At 47.7% G+C, this 26613-nt stretch overlaps 1 long non-coding RNA gene across 1 annotated transcript in view; it reads right to left on the bottom strand.

The window, feature by feature from the left end:
• Positions 1-23075, bottom strand: part of LOC129385086 (uncharacterized) — a 38019-nt gene extending 14944 nt beyond the window's left edge. The window contains exon 1 of the long non-coding RNA XR_008612644.2: positions 22889-23075. This is a non-coding gene — a long non-coding RNA (uncharacterized lncRNA). The remainder of the gene's footprint in view (positions 1-22888) is intronic.
• Positions 23076-26613: the final 3538 nt, after the last annotated feature.

The raw sequence follows: 26613 nt of genomic DNA, 5'->3' as shown, positions 1-26613 counted from the left end.
CCAAGGCTGTCATCTGGCAACGCGCTCGGCCTGGCAGATGCTTCGGCGACGAAGGGATGGCGACATGCGCACGACGGTACGCGACGAAGGAGTTACGAGAAAAAAAAAAAAAAACAAGAAAGAAATCTTTCTTCGTGCGGCGGTCGGCTGCGCGTCAAGTCAAGCGTTGGAAAAGAACCGCTCATTGATGTTACCGCCTCGTTCGAAGCGAGAGACGGAGCGAATGCTCGAGGGCGAAGGAAAACGCTGGAGGAAAAAAAAAAAAAAAAAAAATGCGGATAAGCGGACATCGCTTACCGCGGGCATTTGCGAGTCGTCAGCGCTGTGCTACACGGACGCACCAGCGGAAGCCGGGATGAGACCCATTTATCCGGTGCGTTTGCGGCTCGCGATGAAGAAAAAAAGAGTTCATATACGATTAGACAAAGACGTCGCGCAGTGATGAGGGAAGTGGCACGCGAAGAGTTCGAGTGGCTGCTTGCTGTTTGCCCGTCGGCTTGCCCTCGGGCCTGCGTCTGGAGTGTGTCGCTCGTTTTTTCGCATTTATAAAGCTAGAGGGAATACTCACTAGAGGGGTGGACCATGACTCCAATTCAACGAGCCCAGCTCAGACTTAATTAACAGCACTGTATAATCATGGTTATATTGTTACATTTTTACACATAAAAACGATTACAGAGAGAAGGTAGGCATAAAGCTACCTGACTACGGCTGCAGGAGGGGCACAACGCCTGCCGGTTCTATAGAAAGAAAAATGTGTACGGGGGTACACTGGGTGCAGAATAACTTAAGATGAGAAACAATAAAATAAATACGAGCGTGGACATATACAAAGATAATAAGCCTTAAACGAACCCGACAGAACACACACTTTGTTCATTAACGCATATCCGTCGTTATTTTCGAATCCAAGCCTCGAGAAGTCACAGAAAACTGAGACGATTAATCATCTACGCCAGTCCCCGATGCAAGGCGGTGTCGTCGCTACAATCATCGCCCGCGTGTTTGTCGTACAGCAGTAGCGTATAATGTAGTAACTACGCGCGACGACAATTATATATGCACGCGACGGCGGCGAAGGGAAAGGCGCGGCGACGGCAGACGCAATCTGCTCGCTCGGCGACACGGCTCGGGGAGGAAAGGGGGAAGGGTCGCCGGGTGGCTTCCGGGATTGCCCCACCGCTCGAGGCGCACGATGCAGCGGCTGCCGCCGCGATTGGCTTTCGCGCGACGACGACTGCTCCTCGGCGATGAGGCCGCTGCGCCTGTTGTGGCTGCGGCTGCTGCCGCCGAAGCGACGTCGCCGCACACGAAGGACGTAGCCTCGGGCAGTTGGCCTTCTCGCGGCTCGTCGCGTGTCCCGTTTGCGCATACGCGAATGCGCCTGTACGCGACGGCGCGTTGTCTGTTATATGCGATATGCGAAGGAGGTTCGACCGAGAATCGAGGGGGGAGAGCGCGAACCGCCATCGGACGAGCAGCCCGTGCAGCGATGGGGCGTTATCAGCTCGATCTCCGAGAAAGTGATTACGACGGAGATTGGAAGTGCCGAAAGAAAGAAAGAAAGCGGCAGGGCAGAAGCTGTAAAGTGCATGTAGAGTGTCGTTGCCGGGCGAACGTGACGGCTGAGCTTCGCGCGTAGATAGCTCGGTGCCAGAGCCTGTCCAAAGGGTGTCGTCGGAGAGGGCCGGTCGCATTTTGTTTTCCCGAGGTGCCCGCGAATTGAGCGCGACCTTGTGGCAGGACCGTTATTAAACCTCGACCGAAGGCGCGTGCCTTAACTCCACGTGCCCGGGACACGAGTGACGAAAGTACAACATCTGGCTTGGGTGGAGAAAATATCTACATTGCTCTTGCCCGTTCACATAGAACCGTTTAAATTTTTTATTGCAGCAACTACACCGCAATACGAATCCTGCGATCAGTGTTCGTAGCGACATCATCGAAGTTTTATGCACCGATTCATCTTGCGGATGCGAGGCGTATCCTCTAAATGTTCGCGCATAAATCGGCTAATTTTGGAAACTTTGTTCCCCTCTCCCCCTGTTTCTTTATACAATCTTCGAGCCACTTCAAGTTACGGCGACGCGTATATGCGATGCTTCAAGGCACAGAGTCTCGTCGGTTCGATGTATCTATAAGATCGAGTGAGCTATTGGGGTGGCGATCGAGCTTCGTCTCCATTTTCCTTTTATTGCTTTAGCAAATATATGGACAATCCGGGTGCACTTCCACCGCCACCATCGTCGGCGTCGCCGTGATGTTCTGCATAAAGTCCAAGCATGAAGACAGTGGCCACGCGCCGTATTTCTAGCTGTCTCTTATTTTTTCAACAGGAACGCTTCCTGCAGCTCGGCCTATTCTCCCAAGTGCCTGTAAAGATCGCTAGCTAAACTCACCGCTGGAGCACATTTCGAATCCGGTCCCGACCTTTCAAAACCTCATCTACGAGAACAGACACGCGGTATCCTCACCTAGGGCATACGTTTACCCACTTTAGTTCCGGAATCGAAGAGTCAATCGCTTCGCTTCTTTTTTTTCCTTTGTCTCCTTCCTGCTTCGGTGGCAACAGAAGCAGGGGATATAATTAGCGCGCGCTTTCGCTGGCGCGCCATACTATATGCCAGCATAGTCTCGCGTCGAAGCGCGGTGTCTCTGACGCGCTTGTCTCTGCGGCTCTTCCTCTTTCCTCGTTCGCCGAGGCGCGCTCAGAGGCCGTGCAACCCGAATACCGCGACGCGACAGCCTCGTTCCGCGTGTATTTGCGATGCGACGCGCCGTTTGTGAGAGAATAACTGGGGGTGGGGAGGGGGGGGGGGGGAAGAAGAATAAAAGCAAAATAAAGAAAGGCTCAGTGAAAAAAAAACATAAAAAGAAAAGATTGGGAGAGTAACCATACTTTCCGCACTTTAGTACGCGGACTATAAAAGTTGAACAGTTGTAATTTCGCGGGCTGCGGACTACGCACGATTTTATTCTTGAATATCGGATGCGCGCTTGAAGAAAACGAGGCCGCACTGCGTTTCAAATGTTCTTTTTTTTTCACACGCTAAATCACAGCAACTCCTGAAAGTGCAGCACATAAAGAAAGATCACAGTTTCGCCACGCGGGCGAAACAATGAATGCGATAGACGTGTCAGAATATTACACGAAGTGTAAGACTCGTAGCTGTAGTGGCAGAATGAATTGAAGTAAACGTAAGCTGACTAAGCAAAAAACAAGCTGTTGTGCTAGGGGTCCACTGTTTGAATCATGTCATCGGACGATTTCATCTAGGTTTATTAACAAAAGCCGACGTCTTTCTTAGCGAATTTTATCACCACTTTTCCGTATCCGGTACGTTCAAACCTCTTTCGTGGGCCGATCCCTGAGACAATGGGATCAGCCATGTTAGTTAAGGTTTGAGCTCAGTTATTATTGCGCACTTTTAATATTAAAGTCTGAGAAGATTGAGAAGATTAAAGTCTGAGATTTCTAACAGCGGCTTAATTCATGCTCAAAACGTACATACGGTACCACTGCGTGCTTAGAAACCAACTAGAAAGACTTTACAGACTACAGTTTCGCGTTTTGATAAAACATTTCGTGTTCGCGTTTCGATTTGTGCTCATGATATATCTACCATGCAGCCTCGTTGTAGAGCGTGTCGCTCAATGAATGAAAAGCAACAAAACATTTGGTGAACCTAATTACTGCGGCAAAACATTCGCATGCTTTCTTTCTTTCTTGTTACTGTTCATAATGAAAGCAGAGCACGCAAAGAGGGAACGAGGAAAAGATAGAAAAGAGGGCGAGCGTTATACTATCATTAACGGAAACCAACTCTCCCAGCTTGCCGTATTACCGTTCTTCTTTAGTTACATTGCTTCACCCTCCCACACACTGCGTGCTCTGGAGTACCACCTTATAGGCATGCGACCTAGCTAGCCTCTCTGTCTCTCTTTTATTAAAGTCATCGTCTATCTTTGGGGCCATTGACAATGTGTGGTTAAAACAGGAAAAAAAGAAACGGAAAGAAACTTCGAGAAGAACGGATGAACGTTCGTCTAGACTGTTTCTTTTTCTTACTTTCTTATCCTCCCCAGTCGCATCACTGACGTTTTCTATTTATACAACCCACCGTGCGCGTCATTCTTCTCTGTTAAATAGAAAGAAAGAAAAGAGGAAGAGAAATCTCACTCCCACCTCAACAACATGCTAGCAGCAAACTGCACGAAACATGCTGCGCATTTCCACACACACACACACACACACACACACACACACACACACACACACACACACACACACACACACACACACACACACACACACACACACACACACATACACACACACACACACACACACACACACACACACGCACGCACGCACGCACGCACGCACGCACGCACGCACGCACACGCACTGTCCATTCATTGATTCTTTGTTCCGTTCTTTACTAACAGTGACAGAATATACTAACGGTGCCAACAGTGCTGCTACAGCGTGTTGGACGGCACCACGTGTCGCGGGCGCTCTTCGGGAACGTTACACTCGTTATTTGAATTTCCATCCTGCCTCCTCCAGGGCGGGGTTTCGTTCAGTAGCCCCCTACTTTCTCGTCTTTGGCAGCTCGGCTCCCTTTCTTCAGAGTACCGATCTCTCGCTCGCGCCCGAAGCCAGCGAGCATCGGTTTCCTCTGCCTGCGGGCGGTTTCAAGGAAACCGTTGTGCTGAGCGCCTTTGCTTTTCTCGTAAGAGGGACAATGGAGGGGCTGCTTCGGTATTTATAGAGTCAGTAGCGGCCGCCGCCGCGACAAACCACGTTTGAGTATGTACTTAAGAAAGCGTCACTGCAGGAGCAGAGAAAGAAAGAAAGAAGGAAAGAAAAATAGCGGAATTAACGTGCAAATGCTATGCGTGTGTGTTTTGGTGTCTTTTCTTTAATTTCTGTATTGCCTGTATTTAAGGAAAGTTTGGTGCCTATAGGTGGCGTCGGATATGCTTTTCTTCTCCGCCATGTTAATGGGGCTGAAAATGACGGCTCCTATGAGATGCAACGATTAGGTCTAAAAACTGCTCTAAACCCGGTCAACATTTACATACGCCAATAACTGCGGCGGTCACACCCATACTTGCGTACGGGTCATTAGTTGTCATTTGGCCGTCGGTGCGCCCTCTAGCTGCCACCAGTGTCTGCTCTGCAGTCGAATTCATTCGTCAAGCTGGAGCGACAAAAAGCACACACAGTGGCATCATACGCGGCTTCGATCATGACGTGCTCTATGACTTATGCGCCCGACGCGTACCGTGGCCACTATAGATACGAATAAGTTTAAACTTCGGTAGCCAGTGTGACAGAAGGCACATAAATAGTATACAGAGTGGTGAAGCAATGACCGTTGCAAAATACGGCCTCACGAGAATCGAACACAAGCGTACCGAGATTCGGGCAGGCGGAACGGCAGTTGGCGGTCGTGCCTTTCGCGTCCCATTTCAGTTTTGTTCTTTTAGTTTCGTTTAAGCCTTTCGAAGCGCGCGCCCGTGCACGCGCATGTTGAAGTGACCGCGTTCGACGCGGACGCGTTATGCGGGGTGCGGCGGGAGCGGCGAATCTATCCTATATATTCCTCCGCGTTTCCTGCCTTTCCTTCTTCCCGCATTACCGTCTCCCCCTGCATTCGCCGCCCACTCTCTCCCTCGCCATTTCTCGCTCTTTCAGTTCGCACCACTATCCGTTACCTGAGTTAGGCTTCGAAATAAGTAAGTAAAGGAAGGCGCAGAGAGAAAGACAAGTCAGAAGCCCCCGCGGTGAGCGCGAGCGTCAGCGAAGCGAGTAAGGATTGATGACAGCTCGGGATCTTTCGGACGGGTCGCGAGCGGGGTGTTATTTATCGCGGCCCACCAAACCACCGCCGCCGCCTTATGTGCGCATTCATACATGAGAGTCGTGCTCGAGCACACATGCTACAGGCGGCGGCGCTACTCGGCGAGCATAACGGCACCACGGGGGGAACACGATCGACGCGTGCGCAGAGCGAGAGGGAGGGAGACCAGGGGGCGCAAGAAAGGGGAGGCCCTCGCGAAAAGGACACGCGGAAGAATATGTATACACATAAATAAAGAGGGTCATAACGGTTCGCGTTCGAGATCGGTAGGGGTGAAACGGGGCACGACACGCCGCAACGACGAGAAGGCCGAAATTTTTTTTGTGATTTCAATTGCGCGCGATGTTTCCTTTTCTTGTTTTTCTTTTCTATGTGGTTGTTTTCCTGCCTCTCGCTGCGGCGTCTTCCGGGTTCGCCGGGGGTCCGAGCGACTACCCCTGAGGAGAAGAGGGACAGACTTGTCGATCTTCGGTGCCTCCTCCTCCGTCTTCCTCGAAGACGCGGTCCCTGCCCATTGCGGATGCGTTTGCTCTTGGCGCTACACAGCGGGGGCTTCCAACTGCAGAAGCGAGCCCAGCTTACTCGTTCGCTCGCTGTCCTAAACGGTTTCGGGCCGCGATGTTACAGCGGGGAGCTCCAGACTACACGCGTGCATCCTGATCGCCCGCCCGCCCTCCACGAGGCGCGGACGACTTTGATGGGGAGGCAGGGGGGGGGGGGGGGGGAGGCGAGCGGCATGACGGAAGGCGCGACCGAGTCTAGACGCCGCGCTCGCGTGCACCTTTGAAATTACGGGGCGGGCGAAACGCTTGCTACGTACGACGGCTCTGAGCGCGAGCGAACCGGTGCGCTCGTGAGGACGCGTCTCCGTTTTCACAGCGCGAAATAACCTGCTCTAGTTGGGGGTGGAGGGTGGGGGAGTGCGCTGAATGGGTGCCCCCGCGCCGTAGCGGCTAGGACGATCTATCTATCTATCTATCTATCTATCTATCTATCTATCTATCTATCTATCTATCTATCTATCTATCTATCTATCTATCTATCTATCTATCTATCTATCTATCTATCTATCTATCTATCTATCTATCTATCTATCTATGTTTGTCTTGCTTTTTTCCCCTCTTTCCTGATCGACGGTCGCCATCTTGCACATAACCACTTGTGGATTAATGAGGCCTCCTGGAAGCTTTTTACTGTATTTGCCCTCATTCGGCACCTGAACGAGAATAAATATAGCGTAAATCGGTTCGATTCCAATTCAAATCGCTACGACGGTATACCCGTTTGTTCAGGCTCCCCCGTTATTGCCGCAAGGTCAACATACCGGCGCCCGCCGAGTTACGACTAGAGTGGAAGCACATCGAAGGCGCACTGCGCACGTCTTCAATTTTTGATGCCCAACTTCAGGTAAATGAGCAATGCAGTCAATAGATAGATAGATAGATAGATAGATAGATAGATAGATAGATAGATAGATAGATAGATAGATAGATAGATAGATAGATAGATAGATAGATAGATAGATAGATAGATAGATAGATAGACAGATAGATAGATAGATAGATAGATAGGTAGATAGATAGATAGATAGATTAATCTGCGGTACTTCTCAGGCGATGTGATTTTCGCCGTGTCTATGTCTCCGTGCGAACGAACACAGCTCCTTCAACCACTTGGGAGAGCCAGCGTTCCTTCTTTCTTCCACTCGTCTCTTCCTGCGTTTTATTCATTTATTACACATTTCTATTTCACTAGCACGCTAGACAAGCGACGAGCGGCGCACAAAGGCGGGAGGAGACTTCGTCCGGGCGGGCAATGATTCGTGCGCGGCTTGACCCGCGGAAGAAGGCAGCCGACGTTCGAACGCGGAAAACGCGGCCCCGCGGTCGAAGCGAGAAGCTTCGAAGACGTGAAACAACCCGAAGGCTGTCGCAGTTTAGGCAACCGTCGGCGTCTCGAGAGAGCCGCAATTACGGATGCGTCCTGCGGCTATGTGGCACACGAGGTTCTCTTGCCGTATCCTCCCCCTCGTTCCCCTTTCTTTTGTCCCGGAAACTACATCGTGATAGCGAACGACATATGAACGAATATAGAAAGGCAACAAAAAATATCGACAAAGAAAGCAAATCGAGTGTCTGCAACTGGCATGCCGTTGGAACGTCAGGGATATATACAATAAATATTGTTCGCCACAGACCTCTGGCTACACAGAGTGAGAAAGATGAAAAGAAGGAAAGGCAGCAAGGTTAACTAGATTTTGTACAGTTTGCTACCCTACTCGTGGGCAGGGGGATAGGAGAGGTAAAGAGAGCAAGGGGGAAGGCAAATGTCTAAAGACTGGCTATACATTAGCTTCGAGCAGTCAGCTTGTCCCAAGTGCCCCGTATTCTACAGTACTGTGCGTTTCTTTCTTTCTTTCTTTCTTTCTTTCTTTCTTTCTTAGGGGCGCTCTTGTTTTTGTTTTTATTTACAGACAGACCTTGCAGAAAGAAAAGGGGAGGTGGGCGAAGTGAGCGATAGGTGTGTCGGGTAAGTCGGTCAGTCCGGTCACGCTCGCACTTATAACGATGCTGCCCGTATTCGCGGTAGCGGGGCAATATTGTTCGGGTTCCGGTCGGCACAGGTGATGGGCGTCCCTGATACCATTGTTTATGCAAGACCGGAGCGGCAAACGTGAGACTCGAGGTGTGGGCCGCCAATGCTATATCGCGCAGCGAGATCTGAGATCTGCTCTCGTTGCCGAAGCATTATAAAGCGGAATGAAGAACATTCATTAGCGGTGCAAAGCGCTGTACGTGCCATAACTGTGTGTGCGTTTTTTAAATATTCTCGTGATATATCTTCATGTTATTTGTGTTAAAGAGGCTTTTAATCTTAACGCACTTAGTGACGACGGCTTGAGCATGGGGAGGATGGGCGCTGTAGCAGTGGTACAGAAATAACATCTCCTCCACCCTTGCCTACACTTTCCTATGATGCTTCCACTGTTTACAGCTTGGACGACGACGCTGACGACTGTGGGCACCACTACCGTTATAACCACCCTTCGTGGGTATGTCCCACATGTTTTGAAGGAGTCAACATCCTATACTTTCAAATTTCCTATGTGTTAGTGTGTGGATTCTCTCTATGTGATGTGGTGACGGTACCACATTGTGCTTCCCGTGTCGGTGGCACGACGCTGAGTGCTTGTGACTTGTGCTATAGTGTGTGCAGTGTTTGTTATTTTAACCTTGAATTATCTTACCTTTTGTTTGTGTTTTTAAATAGCGTATTCGGAATTTGGGTATCCTCTTATCCAATAGCAACAACAACGTCGGCCCAGGAATGGATGACTTCAAGAAAGCAAAAGGAGAGGTTCTGTTTTGTATGCGCTCAGTTCTACCGCGACGAACACTACGATAATAACAATAACAGTTCAAGAAATATGTTAAGAAGGTCGCTTTTCTTTTCCTGGAAGATGCGCGGGTTGGAAAAAAGTGGTATGGATACAACCCGGGGTTGCAATCTTTGCTCGCGCATCGTTATTGGGGTGTGCACTCGTGATACAAGACGTGAAGACAGCGTCCGGTACCGCTCTGACTAGGAGGCACACACCCCATGCACTCGACCCACCTGTGGGGCCCCTATCGGCCCTCAGATAGAATGCCGATAAGGAATCTTTTTTCTAATCAAGTCTACTATATCGGATCGGCCGAACAAACACGCCGCACCACATGGTTTAGCGGGAAGTCTTCTTTGGCGGCCGTAAATCGTGAACCGCGAATAGGATGTAACACCCAGACCCTTATCTCGAAACGCTCTCTCTCTCCCCTCATCGGCAAGAGCGACTGCGCGTGTAGGTCACGCAGCCGTAACTCGCCCAGCCTTATCGGCGCCATAACAATAAAGGGGCGACTAAATGTGGAGCGACGCTAGCAGTTACTACCGGCCTCGTTGCCTGCCCGGTTCGTTAATTAGGTCTGCCTCTTTAAGGCGAAATGGTGCACACTAATGGCTTGTGCTTTGGCAGCATATGACCAGCGTGATTTTCTTGTCTTCCGCGTTCCTCGTGGAATTCGATTGTTAGAAGAACTGCTGGAAATATGTATACAGGAAAAGATGTGTGAACATCTTTCGCATTACGCACGCGGTGCTTTACCATCGTCCGATGTCCGGCGTATTCGTGTATGCGTACAATATATTAACCATGGGAGTGTTAAGCAGCGCCGCTCGCTGCCATTGCGGTGGATGTGGGGCATCGTTTTAACCGCAGGCGTCCTGTTGCAAGTGACGCCTGTTTCTTCGTATGGTTGCATATATTTGTGCGCTTGTGACTTATGTTTGTGTGTGTATTCGTATCCAAGTATAGTGTACTTGGAATCTTGGAATAGCCGGTCCCATTTTTCTACATTCAAAGTTAAAAAGAACAATTATCAGGAACATTAGGAGGAGAGAGCAAGGAGAGACACATAAAGGTTCACCGGAGCTTGGAGATTACGCTACGTGGCGCAAAGAAAACGGAGGAATCGAGAGAGAAGATGCGCGACATGCGTGGACGCATGCAAACCATTCCCATCGGTCAGTACTTTCGCATAACTGCCAAATCTTCCAAATTTTTCGCAAGGTTTACGAGTTTGAGCTCGCTTTACGATTTTACGAATGCTGCGTCGGGTTTTACGAAAAATATGTTCAGTTCGCGAAAAAGTTTTAAAGGTGTCGAGGGATGGGGGTGCCGCCAGATGACAAAGAAAAAAAAATGTTATATACAAGGAAGAAAATGTGATAATATATGTATCAACCCTCTTGCGACAGCGCTATAGTAAACTCATATACTAGACGGGCGCCTGCTTCGAGCAAGCTTATTCATAAAGGTTCCTCAAGCAAGTGAAATCGGCAACAACAAAGCCGCTGAAAGAAATCGCTGATATAAAAATAATCTGTTGCTTTTCAGTCTAAGGTCAAATCATCGTTAATAAAGTGCATATGTATTCCTAAGTGTATGTATCTCATATTGCTCAAAGTCAAACATTAATGAAATGCTTGCTATCGATCCCCCCCCCCCCCCCCCCAAAATTTCAAGTCCGCGGAAACTTTTACGAAATGTAATGTTCGTAAGTTTGCAGGCGAGTTATCGCCTGTGAATGTAAACGCCGATACCACGCCACAGACAAAAGTGCTGTTGTTGTGGGCGCCAGGAAACCACCGCACACCTGATGTGCGTCTGCCCCCAAATATTACGTCGAGCGCCTTTTTTTTTTTTTTTTTTTTTACGGAGGCGTTAAACCATTTGCAGGCACCCTGACGCTGTCAGAGACAACGAATTCAGGGACCATGGCCACGAGTGAATAAAAGTGAATCGAGAGAATTGAGCGATAAAACTGAACGTAAACGCAAATTAACTATGCTGTACATATGAATATCGATCATTTCGAATACGCGTCATCGAATTTTACTGCAGGAATGTGCTGAGCAGGGCTGATTGGCGCATGTTTAGAAAGGAATGGAGTAGCGCAAGAGACACATAATTTGTCTGTCGTCTTCACTTCGTTCTGTCGATCAGTAGCGCTGTTCGATTCCCTTCTAATCGTATTTAACGCTTTAAACAAATTAATTTTGTGGTTCTCCAACCCTTTATGTGAGGGACGCCGTATAGTGGAGGGCTCCGGATTAATTTGGATCGCCTGGGGTTCTTTAACGGGCACCTAAATTTAAGTACATGAGTGTTTGTCCCAATCTTTTCCCTAACGCGATGACTTTACACATCTTTCGCAGGGCGTTGATGTACACGCTCTCGTGTCTTCTGATGAGCGATGTCCTTACCATATAGCGATGTCATTATATGGCCGCTGCTTTTTTACAGTTTTTTTTTTCAGCACATATCTAACCTTGCTTTGTAATCCACGCTAATACTCTCGCCAGACAGTATACATCGTGAACAAATGTTTCGCAGGGCAAGTCGCACACGGCGCGCTTGCTTCGTAGACGCGAGTTTAACAACAACAACAACAAAAAAAAAAAAAAGCGACTCCGCGTTGAAGGCGCCCTCGTGCTCGTGCCACTGGCAATCGAAACCCCGACGCGCGTGACTCAGAGACGTCACGTGTCGCGGCCGCCACTCAATCGCGGCGAGAGCTCGAATCTTGGCTCATAGCGCCGCGCATAACTCTACGACACGCAGGAGCAAGGGGCGCGACGGAAGGCCGCCGCCCAGCGCTGTGACTCGTCGGCTAGAGTCGACCGTCGCCAAGACAAATAAACGAGCCGCTCAAGGGGGGGTGGGGTGTCGGAGAATGCAATCGGGGGTCCCCACCGAGGCCGTCCGCAGCGTCGGCGCAGCTCTGTAATTGTCCTGTCCCCATTGTCGTCGTCGTCGAAGCCCCAGACGCGCGCCGCTGCGGCGTCTGTCACCGCAGCGCGCGCGGACGTGCGCAGGCTCGGACAGGCGGGGCGCGCACGTCAAAGAGAGCGGCACCAGTGAACGAACCCGGGGTCGCGCGTAAGCGCGAACGTCACGGTTAACCATGCAGCGCTAACGACCGACGGCACGAAAACGGAGGAAGAAAGGCATCGGATGGAACGATGGAAGGCATCCCCCTCCTCCCCCCTCTTTTTTTTAAATCGGGTCCATAGTCACAGTGCCGTTCGTATACAGTTGTGCAGAACGGCCTCCAGTGAGTCGCGAATGGGAACTCATCTTCAGCGAAAGCAACCGGCAGATGATGACGAACAGTGCTCACGATGGAAAAGCTTGCGAACATCGGCTGTGTCTTCAGTGAATGCAGCCGGCCAATACAGGCCCCTTCTTACGAGGGTATACCAGTTTGCCAAATTGGATGTAGCACTTCGATTAAATTCAGCCGATCTACTTAGCGAACGAAACAAGGGTCGCATTCTTAAATATTTTTTGTACGTATACCTTAAAAGTGTATACGGATTGCGTTTCGAGTGGCTGGTTAATCTATGCTGGCACTGCCAACGACCTATAACCTCCTGCAGCTGGTTAAATCAGACGGCAGAGTGACCTCCTCAATCAAGAGGTGGTCCCGACGTAAATGCCTGGACCGGGACTGATATTATACGGCGATACTTGGTTATGGCCCCTTCCTCCATGAAATGATGTGCTTATTTCCTTCCTACTATGCTGCGCACACCGGTTGACACAAAATTCACCATAAGAATAAGTGTGGCGCTATACTGTAGTTGACAGAATTGACTGTATAGCAGCGAGAACGGAGTCCACGAACGACAGTGTTTAAGATGACGTCATGGAGAACGCGCAATGGTGCTTCCCTCTATTTTACGCGCCTTTGTGCACGAGATTTCTTTTCCTTCTTTTTCTTTTATTATTTTTTATATTTTTTTGCTGAACAGTTCCAGCGCTGCACTTTATCCAACTTTCAGCTTCTTTCCATTAAAAATCTCCTTGCGATGTTTTGCTGAATTTTTTCCATGACCAATTATTCCAGCTGGCACTTCGTGATAAAAAAATCAGAACTGTGATAATCCAGTATTACATGTTGTTGGGCGAGTCACTGAGTATTGTGCGAGATAACGCCAGCGTGGCGCGCAGACAAATACGCAAGCTGGACGACGACGCACAGAGCTTTGCGTTTTCGCCAGTCCTCAAGTATTCGACTATGTCGCGCTGAACCTACCATGTCGGAAAAACATATTTTGTAATTAGCTTTTCTGGTTACTGAAGTACTTTAACGTTAAACGCATGCTCGGTTTTCTACGCCGCAGTTCTTTTTTACTCAGCGTAAGAAAGCTGCATCTACGCCGCAGTTTTCTCCTCACTGTCAGAGATCAACTTTAGAAAAATCACCAGCCTTTTCTTGTGTCCAATTCAGAACGAAGGCTTCTCCCATCGATATCCAATTATCCCTGTCTCGTGGCAGCTGACCCTATCCTATATGCCTGCAAGTTTGCTAATTTCAAAACGCCACTAACCTCTCTGCCATCATCGACTGCGTTTTTCTAGAGCTGGCGCAGTATCGACTTCGTCTGTTTGCGCGCTGGTTAACTACATATGGATCACTTCAAGCTTGCCCACCTCACCACCCTTATACAGTTCGTCTGCTCTCTATAATTCACACCGTTGTTCTCCCGGCTCTAATCCGTTTGAATAAGTTGTCGTGATCTCGTGACAAACCGAGTCTGAGCTCCCGTATGCGAACGGGACACTTAAGCGAGAGAAAGCCTGACTTTGACGACATGCGCAGTCGTTCGACAAAACCATATCGGCGTGTCAACGTCTCTGACTCGGGAGACAAGGATAGGCACATAGAGCTTCCAGCGAGGTTGAACACTCCAAAAAGTTCACGTAGCCGCCGCGTCCATTTGGGTACAAAAATAGCAGTCGTCACCTTCTCTGCAGCACTGGCTTTTTTATGGGCTGCCATAAGATGAGAGACGGTTAGCGTGTCAGTGCAGAGTCTCTGAAGCGCGTCATTGTGCGAACATAAATGTGCTGCTTTGTGCTGGTCGTCCACTTCAATTTCTTTTATTATTTATTTATTTTTTATTCTTTAGTCAAGTCCACAATGTTCACCCATTTTGAGCTCATTTCGAATGTTCTAACCTCCCACAAGGCATTTCCGAACGAATTGCAAATGTTTTTGCTCCGCCGCAATAATTTGGCTGCAATAGGCTCATATTACAGCTATCATTTCTCGTTCCATCGTTTTCACCATTGTGCGTTCCGTAGATTCATTTCAAGCTTCTTTGTTCCCCTCCATGTAATTTCTCGTACAGTAGCACTGGTTCAATCCAATTATTTTACACTTCTCGTTTGAGGGACAGTGGAACGGGCGCACGACTCGGCGTCCAAGTCACACAACACTGCACAGATATTGTGCAGTCAGTTCAGAACCGAGCAGATTGCCTCATTCCATCTTTTTCAAGCCGTTCTATAGTGTATCAAGATTATAATTCAAAGTTAGTGTCCCATCGTGGGCGTCACCGATGTCTACGTTAATTATTTTATTTCGAGAACAGCTAACGACTGAAACGACCTTCCTACCGCCATCGCTGCTGTCTCGGACGCCCGAAACTTCAAAAAAAATTACCAATCACCTTCACGTTTTTGTTTTTCATGCCTTCGAGCCTTGAGAGTATGGCAAATGAGATAAACTCACCTCAACTGCCGCCATCGGTGCCTTCTAAAAATGGAAGGTGATATGAAAGTTCAACAGCGTTTTAGGCGTTACGGCTCCCCCCCTCCCCCTCCACCCCACACACACATGGCATATATGTGAGAAAAAAAAAACGTGAGCCCACATTTGTCAGAGCTGCAGCGGAAGTTGTCAGCTTTCCGATATCAAGCCTGGCGTCTAGTAGGGAAAAAAGGAAAAGGATTGGCCTATGCTAAAGGTTGAAGTGCAAGAAAACGAGGATATATGGAAACTACGCGGAATAATCGATTCCGCTTTTGTCCTTATTTGGTGGAGAGCAAAGCTCTCGTTTTCTCGGTAAAACACTTTCTGAAAGGTCGAATGCCAACTTCTTAACCACGTCATTGTTATATTGGTTTTTATTTCTATGGAAGAGGGAACTCGAACAAAAAAAATAAAGAACTTTAGAGAAGAGTATCTGCTGTGCTATTGACCTAAGCAAGCTGAGCTAAAAAAAAAAAGTTCTAGTGATATCATTTTATTTATTTCGTGTCTGTTGCCTTACTAGCTCTTGGTCTCGTTTTTTTATTCATTTTTGCAGTTAATGGAGTCCGGCTCCATCGACTAACGACAGTTAAGCTAGGTACGTCATCTTACTACAATGAACAACAAGATTGAAGTGCAAGCATACAAATGCACTGAAGTCATAAAGAAGACGGGAAACGATCTTCTCAAAAATATTTATTTGGTAAGGTCTATCCAAGATTGCTAGGAACTGTTTGTAAATCATTGTTGTCATCAATCCACAAACCGAATAAGGTGTGAGAGTAGTCAAGGAGATTAAGAAACAAGGAAATCGGCATCCTCTTTCTTGTTCGTTACTTTATTTTTAATCGTTAGACAGGCTTCTAGAACCGCTTCTATTTTGCTGTCTTTATGTTTAGGTCGCTGACACTATTCGAATGTTTATTAAACTTCAGTATTTCCGTGTTTTGCATTTCAAATATGTAAGAGGCATATATATATATATATATATATATATATATATATATATATATATATATATATATATATATATATATATATATATATATAACGCCTGCTGAAAGATTTTTTTTCTTTCTTCGAAGTCACAGTAGACGTACAATTTGGAAGGGAAGTACTCACTCGCGAACGCCCCCACCCGCTCATTAATTCATTTGCCAGTTACTCACTTACTTTACACACTTCCTTCACTTACCCTCTAATCACTTGACAAACACTATCTAGCGTATTGTCCGTGCAGGCGCTACTTGAAGACCGTCCCCATAGCTCGTCGGCCCAAAAAGCTGCGAAGGTACTTTTGCATTTCTTGAGGGCGACAGGCATGTGTGTAGGCCTATGACTTGGCACGGTCCTCCGCGCGCGAACTCACCACGTCTCCCCCCCAACTCCTCCTTTCTCTATCTCCTCTTTCTATTCCCCTTTCCCGTACCCCAGTGTAGGGTAGCCAGCCAGACGCATTTCTGGGCAACATCCCTGCCTTTTCTTTCTTCCTGCCCCCCCCCCCCCCCTATAATCTCTTGCTTACTTACTCACTTATTTACCTTGCTTTACTTGTTACTCGCTCACTGACATTCACTTACTTACTTTATTTATCATCTTCCTTACTTCATTAATTCATTAAAATGTACCTAAGTAAGGTGGCCTCCAGTACAAGAGACTAAACATATATTTGGTTCTGGTCCTTTCACTTAGAAAAATGAGTGCATTGTGTTGCAACTGTGGGGGGCACATATTCGAGATATTCACCGCTTCACCTGTGCCCATATGACAAAAAAAAAAAAAAGCACTCATCTAAACAAAGATATTTACACGCACCTAATCCTTATGAACTTCTCTATTCACTGACACGCTGTATACACCACGCCCTATTTTCATCCTGTCGCGGCCTCCGCACGCGACGCCGTTTAACAATGTTGTCGACATTCGGCGGCCTCACCCGATTCGCGCGCGCGTATAAACAAGCGGGCTTTTCAAAAGGAAAAGGGGGGCGCCTTCCCTCCAGCATCCTCAACGCCGAAAAGCGAGAATATGTAACAAAGCGCGCGTACGTCCTTAAACAGGCAAAATGGCGAGACTTCAAAAGCCCCACGTATATACATTATGTGCGTTCTCCTCCGGTCCGCATCATCTGCGCGCTCCCCTTTTGTGAGGCGGAAGGAATAATAACGGTGCGAACGCGGATGGCGTCAGCAACGCGTCTTCCTGTTCGATATTGCCCGGGAAAAACCGGAAGAAGGGGGAAGGGGGGGAGTCCTTTTCTCTATGCTCGACTCTTTTTTTTTTCTTTCTATATTTATTTTTCGGCGAACGGTAAGCCGTCCGTGTGCAGACTTCGTTTCCCACAGAAGATGGGATCTCGAAACGTCAGTCGAGGTTTGTAGCCTTTTAACGGGATGCGCACGAAAGCACGACGACGGGGAGGAGGTTGAGAAAGGGAGTGTGCGTGATGGTATGGCTGTCGAAGCGAGCGATGAAGGGGTACGGGCGGCGCCGTCAGCCGTGGCGTGCATGCATGCGTACGAACGCGCATGCGCGCCCATATAGGTAATTCTCTGACATACCCAGCTGTAAACGAAAGAGTATATACCCCCGTGTGGCGCGATTGTATGGAGCGGGTTACGGGGCTTGGCTTGCCCCGTGCAGGACGGCCGGTCCATAGACGGGCACGAGGCGGGTTTTGATCGAGCGGTCGCGGCTCCACCACATTCGGCGACTCACCTTTCGATTGTGATGGACACGCTCCGCTCCGAAGGTCCTGCGACGTTATCCTAATTTCTTTTTCTTTTGCTCTTTTTGCTTTTTCTTTTAAATTTAGTGCGCGTCTGCTTCGTTTGCATCTGGCCTCGTCGGACCAGTACAAATGCTTTCAAGAGCACATTTAAAAAAAAAAGAAAAGAAAAGAGAAAACGTAGGTTGGGGTGGGTGGGTGTAGAGATAAAGGAGTCAACTGTCGTAAAAGGTGCAGGAAAGGGGGAATACGGTTGTAGCACGCGATCCATAGAAATCTATACAAAAACATGCGCAACACGAAATGAACAAGAAGACTGGCTTAGAAAAAAAAAAAAAAAACGGCAGGGAAAGATCGTTCTCATTGATCCGCGTAAGTCACTGGCAAGTATAGAAAAAAAAAAAGATGACTCAATGGAGGAAAGGGTTGTGCGTGAAACGCAACCAAGTAAGAAATCTTGTCTCTCGTGTCCAGAAAGAAAGGGGACAGACAAAGCGTTGCAGACATTGAGTGCACTGGGTCTCGAAACCGGATTTTATGAATCGCGTCAAAAGGGCGCCTTTTTTGTCATGCTCCATTGTTTCTTTCTCTCTCTCTTTCTCTCTTCCTTTTCTTTAACGTCACGGATTCTGCTCGACAGCAGGGAAGTCGACAGAACCGGCTGGACTGCCTTCGTGAAACGAGAACGGTGCAGCAGAAGCAAGAAGAAAGCAAAATAAGCACAAAATCTAGAAGGACGCGCACAACAGATTCGATTAGCGCTGCAATCTGTCGTTGGGGGTCATTAGAAGCGCGGTCGCACTTACCGAAACGCGTTCGTGACGCGCATGGCTTATTCTGTCGGAGCAAATTATCGAAGTTCGATATCGAAGATTTGCGAACTGCTTGTGCAGTCGGCGTCTGAGCGAACAACTTTGGATGGCAACACTTAACTTGCGATTACGCTGCATGGTCTGACTTGCTTAGAGTTTTCATTTTCTCCAGCATAGCGGTTGTTCTCTTTATGCAAAACAGCACTGAACAATCTGCAACTCGGTAGCTGTTCCGTTCTGTTATGCGTGGGCTGCTTTGGAGAGATTGGGGTGAAGGGTATCTCGCTTATTCCATTTCTCTATGTTATGCAGCAAGACATAAAGAAATAAATCATTATGCTAAGATAAATAAGGAAATGTAGAAATAAATGAATAAATAAAGAAGAATAGAATTAAACAAGCTTGGCTGCGCAACCAAAACTTTGATAAGGGCGACGCCACAGCGGATAAAATCACAGCATGCAATATATATATATATATATATATATATATATATATATTTAATGGGTAAGGCGTCGGGCTGCCTTGCTGAGGTAACAGAGTTCGAAGCCAACCATCGGACCAACTTGAATAACTGAGTATGTGCCAATGTGAGCATTGGTGCCACTCTTCGACGAACCTCTTTGACGCCGACGTGGAGCACTGTGTATGTGCCAGTCGGTCTGTGCTGGTCTTCAGCGAACCTCTTGGATGCCAACTTGGTTCGCTGGGTAGGCGCCATTAGGTGCGTGCCGCTCTTAAATGAACGTCTTTTAACGGCAACTTGGGTAGCTGGGTATGTGCCACTGGAAATGCGCCATCTCTACAATGACGAAAAGGATCCCTCGAATTTCTCGGATGCTGAGCAGATTCGGACCTGTCACAACGGTTTCTCAAAGGCAGCAACCGTCCGACGCATTAGCAGGTGGCGCCACAAATGCACTATGTGCCGCTATTTCACGCCAACGCTTTAGCGAGCTGCGCCATAAACACATTGTGTATGTGCCGTTCTTCAGTGAACTTCTCGTCAACTTGGGTCGCTGAGTATATGCCACTGAGTGTGCTGCAAATGGGCGAACGTTTCTAAGGGTTCGAAGGCACCGGTGCACCACGCCTCTCGTCTCGGAGGCCACGCGCGAGCTTCTCGGCAGTGCCACTAGATGGCGCGGCGTGTCTGGAAAGAAGCGCGAAAGAGGAGCCCGACTGCCACGTGACGCGTTTCTCAGCGTTCGCACGCACCAGCGTGCCATGCATTTCGTAGGCCTCGCGCAGGCTTCGCGGCAGCGGCGCTAGATGGCGTCCAATGTTCTTAGGGAAGCGCGAAAGATGACTCCCGCTGCAGCATAACTCACTTCGACGGTGGCAATGCGTTGTTCCGCCATATTGATTCAATGCTAACGCATTACCGTCGACAGTCATCGTGAGATGGGTTCTGACGCAATTTCTTTTTCGTCATCGTATCAGCTGCAAGTATCGTTAGGAGGCTTACTCGCACATATTATTTTCCCTTTCTTGCACTCTCCTTTGGAAGCTTCTAACCCCCTCCGCCTCCCCATGCGGAGTATATAGCATATGTCAGCGGTCAGATGCGCGCCGACAAAACTACCTGCCTTAATTCCAAGAAGGGGCTCCTCTCTTCTTTTCTCTCTCGCAGCTCAATTTGCCGAGGCTGCAATATATATCTTCATCTCAGTCTCGCGACTTATTCTGGCCGGTGATTGCAAGATATTGCTGTGCCTTATTATAGAACGACCAATTAGTCGAGCAAGAGGCGCTTCGCTCATTAAACAGCGTCTCGGCAGAGTTAAATGTACACACGGAGTGCTTAACGCTCCAGCTGTTAACACTGACGAAACGCGCTTGTAAACGGCTCAAGACACGGCGTCGTTAGAAGGATAAAATGCCTGACAACAAAATGACTGGATCCGCTACCACTCTCCTCACGCATCTCAGCTGTTGGTAGTTAAGTGACTAGCTCTGTTATTACTACCGACGCGTCACACCTGCGAGCGATTAGGAGGCGCAATATGCTTAACCATTTTCTGCATCGCAGCTGCCGGGGGCAAAGCTACGCATCTCGATTAATGTCGCTCGTGTGTAAGAACACTGTGAGTATATAGCGGCAAAATTATGCGCCCTGATATAACCATACATTCAAGGCATCTGCCACTGAGTAAGCGATTAGTTGCATGGCTATATATTAAACTTGAAAACATTGATAATTACCGGAAAAATTCCATCAGTGACGCACACAGATTACTGCTGTCGATGGAAGGGCTTACTCCATAAATAAATAACGATATAAAGGAAAAAAATGATCATGATCCGCTATTTTGTGGCGCAAGGGCTGGTCAAAAAGCGCCAAGCCAATGGTAATGAGTTTTCAATAGAGTGATGAATGGCGAAGGGGGCGTGTAAAGTGCTTGTAAAAAGGCCTTAAGACAGTCGCTGTAAGGACTGTAAAATTTATATTAAAATTATGGCAGTGCCCAGTGAAGCATGCTATGAACAAAAAAGAAAAAAAGAAAAAAAGAAAAAAAAAGGAAATCAACAATAATCGATGTGCACACGCATACATCACAGCGTTCGGTTTACATTAAAAGGCGGTCGCATAGTCCAGACATCCTTAATAAGAAGAAGCAGGTCTTAGTTTTTTGTGAGAATGACGCTCGAAACCCGATTACTAATATGCCCGAGAGAGGTAAAGGAAAGACAGGGCGGTTAACCAGAGACTATCTCTGGTTGGCTACCCTATACTGGGGTAGGGGGAAAGGGCCGTGATAAATGAGAGAAAAGGAATACGAAAAGAAAGGAAACGCACGCACACATGCACACACAGACACGTTGGTCTATAGCGTGGCTGAGAGGGATGCTCTCTGCGGTTTAAAACAAGGGCACTCGCAAAGAAGGTGCCCGATCGTTTCACTGCAATCACAGAAGCCACAAAGTGAGCTATTTACCGTTCCGATAAGAAAGCAGTACTAATTTCCGAGCTGCTACTTAGTGAACCAGATGCCGGGATAGCCCCTTCACTGTCGGAAGTAGGCTGCGTCTGAAAGTAATTAAACGGCATAGTGAGTGATATAGCTTCCGCAACTCTTTTCTACATATGCGCATAGATGAAAAAGAAAATGGGGTTTTACGTGCTAAAACCACGATCTGATTATGAGGCACGCTATAGTGGGGAACTCCGGAGATTTGGACCATCTGAGGTTCTTTAACGTGCACCTAAATCTAAGCACCACGGATGTTTTCGCATTTCGCCCCCATCGAAATGCGGTCGCCGTGGCCGGGATTCAATCTCGCCACCTCGTACTTTGCAGTCCAACACCATAGCCACTAAGCAACCACGGCGGGTCAGATGCGAAAGGGGCTGGTAAGTTTTTCTCGCACTATACCATGTCGCCGAAATGTAGGCGATAGCCTGATATGCTTTGGTATTGGGCTACGTGTCTCCTAGTTCGAATTGAACTGCCCGAGCGCTCGTTCTTCTGTGGCCTCACTTTTATACACGGTGACGTGCAGCACCGAAACATTTGCAAGTGAGCAGCTAAGCGCCGTCCCCATCTTTTCACATATAGGGCCCTTTCTGCCGCGACACGTTATGTTCGTCGGATCCTTTCCCCACTGCAATGCCTCCCCGCACGCTAGTTGGCACGATGTCGGGACGTCGATAGCCGAGTCTCGCATATCTTGCCCCCTTCTGTCTCAGTCGCACCTAAGGAAATCTGGCATGCGCAGCGTCAGAAGAGCTCGCTCACCCACACTAAACATTATTGCTCGAGCCATCGTGGGAGCTTGCGATGCAGTTTTAAGCAAAATCCCGCGCTTGATTTTCGGTGCTGCCACCGAGTTCACCGGTGACCTTTAGAAATGTCGATCGTTAATGGTGCGGTAACATCTGCAGCATATGTGGTCGGCCATCGGCCGAAATAAAGGAAACCGAGGCCGCTGGGAGCGCAGCGCGCCGTTCAGCAGTATAGCAACACGTAAATATAGTCGCCGTTAAGATTGCATGACGATTACATGACACCAAAGGCTGGCTCATGCACAAATCGTGTCGTAGCGATAAGAAGGCCGTGCTGAGAGAAGGACGTAACTTCGACGTTCTCAGCTTACATTTCAACACGATGGAAGAAGCCGTAGAATCTACTCCTGAAGCGAAGGAAGACGACCACTTTCACTTTCAAGGCATGCAGGTACAACGTGAGGAAACGCGAATTTGTTTTAGACTGTTCGAGAAACCGACGCACGCTGGGCGTAACTTGCATTTCATGTCAGTTAACCACGCTGTCTACAAGGAGCGTTCCCGTTGCAGCGATATACTCATTCAGCGCGCACAGAGAACTTGTAGCTCACCTGATGACTTGACCGAGGACTTGAAACCAGGCACCATGAACTTTTTGCGAAACGATTACCCTGTTTAAATTGTGTGTAGCTGTTAATTGACAGCCTGCCCACCAGCCAAGTGCCCCTTTAGCCCAACGCGCTCTAAAATAATCTTGAAATATTGGCGTTCTTTGCATCTTTAGCACGCACGTGGCACACGTCCCAACGAAGATTCTTCGACGGGCGACAGACTTCTGAGAATAAAGAAACTGCCCAGATGCTGTTACGATAATCCTTGCGCAAACCGCAACTATATACGGGTATCAGCGAAATTTAAAAGTTTGAAAGGCGTTTAAAAGAGCATTGTTATGGTGGTAAAATCACAGTGTCGTCGACTATACCACCGTACATTCTACGTCGACATGATGTGATGCTGCACGTGTAGTTACTAAATGAAATCAGACCTCGCTGTCTTCACCCAGAGTGGAATTGAAACTGTACATACTTGTGCAATTAAAACTACTATTTGAACCTACTGATACCAGGCGTAGCCGTAATGACGAAGGGAGTTAACAGCAAAGAAACACGAGGACAAAAGAAGGCATGGTAGACACACAGACGCTACTGTCAACAATGGTCTTTATTTACTTCATTGAGCCGCACTAAAATATATCATACAACTCTAGGCGTTGCTGTTCAGAGCGTGTATATAGCGGCGGCGGCGGCGGTCATTTCCCTTTTTGCGTTCTAAAGTAAGGACCCTGGGTGGGGAAGGCCCGGCCCGAGTAGCGATGCAGGTCTTCGACTCGTGTGGGGTGGGGAAGACACGCGTGATCACACGAAGGTACTCCCGGCGCATTTTTTCGAGCTCGTTGTATTTGCGCGTTGGTGAGGTCAAAGCACACCGCGCTGTAACAAGCCCTTGATGTAAGCCTTGCTGACGTCAGAGTGCGAGCCGTGTGGGTACCAGCTCCTCCGCGCTTCTGCTATGTGCGTTTCACGAGGTGCAGGAGTTGCTTCCACCCACAGTTGCAGCTGTTGCAGCCAGATAGGCGCTCCTTCATTTTCTCCAATTGGAATACCCTTGGGTTTCACATTTCAAGACTCAGTTAGGACGTCTGGCGCACAATTTCTCGATACAGGCTGGCTTTAAGTCGCTATCGTACACACACACACACACACACACACACACACACACACACACACACACACACACATATATATATATATATATATATATATATATATATATATATATATATATATATATATATATATATATATATATATATATATATATATCACTAAGTAGGATTCGTCAAATGTAGCTTCTCAGCAATAAGAGAGATTGCGAGGAGAAGCCCGTTTTACGCATCCCTTCCGCTTTAAAGAGGGGTAGCATGTACATTGTAATTAAATTGTGCGTGTAAGTATGCGCGTGTGCGTTTGTGAGTGCGTGCGCGTTTGTGCGTGTGGCCATAATTCCTGTGCCGAATTTCTCCATACTGAGAAAAGCGTTAAGCTTATTAGAAAGCTTGTGTACTCATAAGACCTTGTATATATACAACGTGTCCACAACATGTTGGGAGAACTTATTTTACGTGTAAAAGCAGTGAACTGTGGATTTTTCTTAAAATTCACGAGCACTTTTATATTGTGCGCATTGTTTCGATTTCTCAAATGCCGGTTTCCAGCGTGGCATCATCAGTCAAAATAGGCCCGTCTGATGGTATAAGGATCTCAAAAAGTGGAGAAACCTCGTGGTATGTTTTTAACTGTTTCATTAAGAAACGATGTTTGTAGATTTACGTTTCGCAGAACACATCTATGTACTTTCGCACCCGTTATCATGCATTCTTGTAATGCCATGCCGCTAGTGGTTATGCTAGATACAACATTTATAGGAGGCGAAACCAGACTTTAGAGAGATATAAATTTATTTACAGAAAGGAAGAGAGGTCGGCCTGAGCTATAACTTGCTCTGGCCCTGCTACTCTGCACTGGGAAAAAGGGAAGGGGAGAAAACTGGCTGATGAATGATAATGATATTTGTGGCACGTTTATAGGTGCTTCACGGATTTGCAGAATAAAATTAGCGTAACGGCCTGATCCTGTTTGTCGTGCAGCAGTAGCAGCAACAACAGCTAATAACTTATTGCCAATATCATCTAGCACAATGACCGCACTTAGGTGAGGACAGAAGGCAGAACGCTCGTGTACCTTTCCGGGTGTTCACTAGAGAACCTGCATGAATTTAATGCCATCCACTTCGGCGTCCTTCATAGCCGCAGTGTTAGTTTTCGTCGTTAAGCTGCATCAATCAATCAATCAATCAATCAATCAATCAATCAATCAATCAATCAATCAATCAATCAATCAATCAATCAATCAATCAATCAATCAATCAATCAATCAATCAATCAATCAATCAATCAATCAATCAATCAATCAATCAATCAATCTTATTGTTCAGGTTCAAAGAAGCAAAAATGAATAAATAAAGCAGAAAGGAAAGAGAGAAACATGCTTTTAACTATTTACGGACTTCAATATTAGGATGACTAATATAATGTTGGAATGTGGAGAGGCAAAATTTAGGTATTTCAAATAGTGGCATAGTTTTCTAAGCGTTCTGTTGAGATGTCCGTCCATCAATATGTTAGCACACATTGAAGAGCGGTGACCGTGGCTGTATTAATGGCACATATCCGTCCAAGCTGACAACTGCTTAAATTCAGAGCAAGGGCGGCCCTTGTTCGACCGTATGAGTGGCGGCCACACCGCTAGACGTGATGCGGGAAGCGATCAGCAAAGAAAAGAAACCAAAATGCTGTAGTGGTGACAGGCAAAAAAAAAAACTGCAGCAGCTGGGAGCGGCCCCAGTTGAGAAGCGAGGAAAGGTACACAGCCGCGCTCTTAACAGCTCCTGATTACGGCCTCCTGCGTCCTCGTTGCGAGCGGTGAGGTGGCAACTCAATTAGCTCGGCCCTTCATCGAGTCTCGATATGCAATGTAAAACGAAAACAGCGAGGAGGGAAAGCAATTTAAAAAAAAAATGTGCAGAATCCGTTGACGATGATTGTAAACATAAGCGAATAGCCTGAACGAACGTTCACACGAATGAGCGAACGCGAGAGTGAGAGAGCGAGTGGGAGCGAACGAACGAACATTTTCGTGACCGAGACTGACCACCGACCATCAACCTACCACTGACCACTGACCAACCACGGAAAAGGTTGAAAGAACCAAAGAAAGCTTTAGGAGAAGATGTCTACCTTTCTTTTCGCCACTTCCACGTACAGCAGGGCAAGGACGGCGACGATGACTTTAGATAAGTGCATGCCCTTTGTTCTGGCAAAAAAAAAAAAAAAAATTACTGGACCCTGATAATGCCCCTATAATGTTCTGGTAATTCTCAAGGCTCTACGGGGATTTTACCACAGACAGTGACCTAATAAAGTCTTTGTGAATGATAGTTTATATGCATTTTGATGCGAAAGCGTCAAATGACCCATTGAGCATAAAAAAGCCGCCGTCTGTCATTTGTAACAGTGAAACGGCAGGTAAACTTCAATTGGCTGCAACGCCACGCCATGAAAGTGCCTCGACGGAGAAGAGCGGGCGAATGGGTATACTTGCTGCCCAGTAGCTTTGCGTTGCGTTTTTGTTGCGTGAGAAGAGGGGGCATTACCACGACGCCACGTCACCCTCACTCCGCGCGCTCCTTGTCCGCACAAGTTTTCGCCTGCGTTCTA

This window comes from Dermacentor andersoni, chromosome 5 (genome assembly GCF_023375885.2).
Source record: "Dermacentor andersoni chromosome 5, qqDerAnde1_hic_scaffold, whole genome shotgun sequence".
Classification (NCBI taxonomy): domain Eukaryota; kingdom Metazoa; phylum Arthropoda; class Arachnida; order Ixodida; family Ixodidae; genus Dermacentor; species Dermacentor andersoni.
The sequence above is the reverse complement of the archived record's forward strand: the minus strand, read 5'-3'. Positions and strand labels throughout refer to the sequence as shown.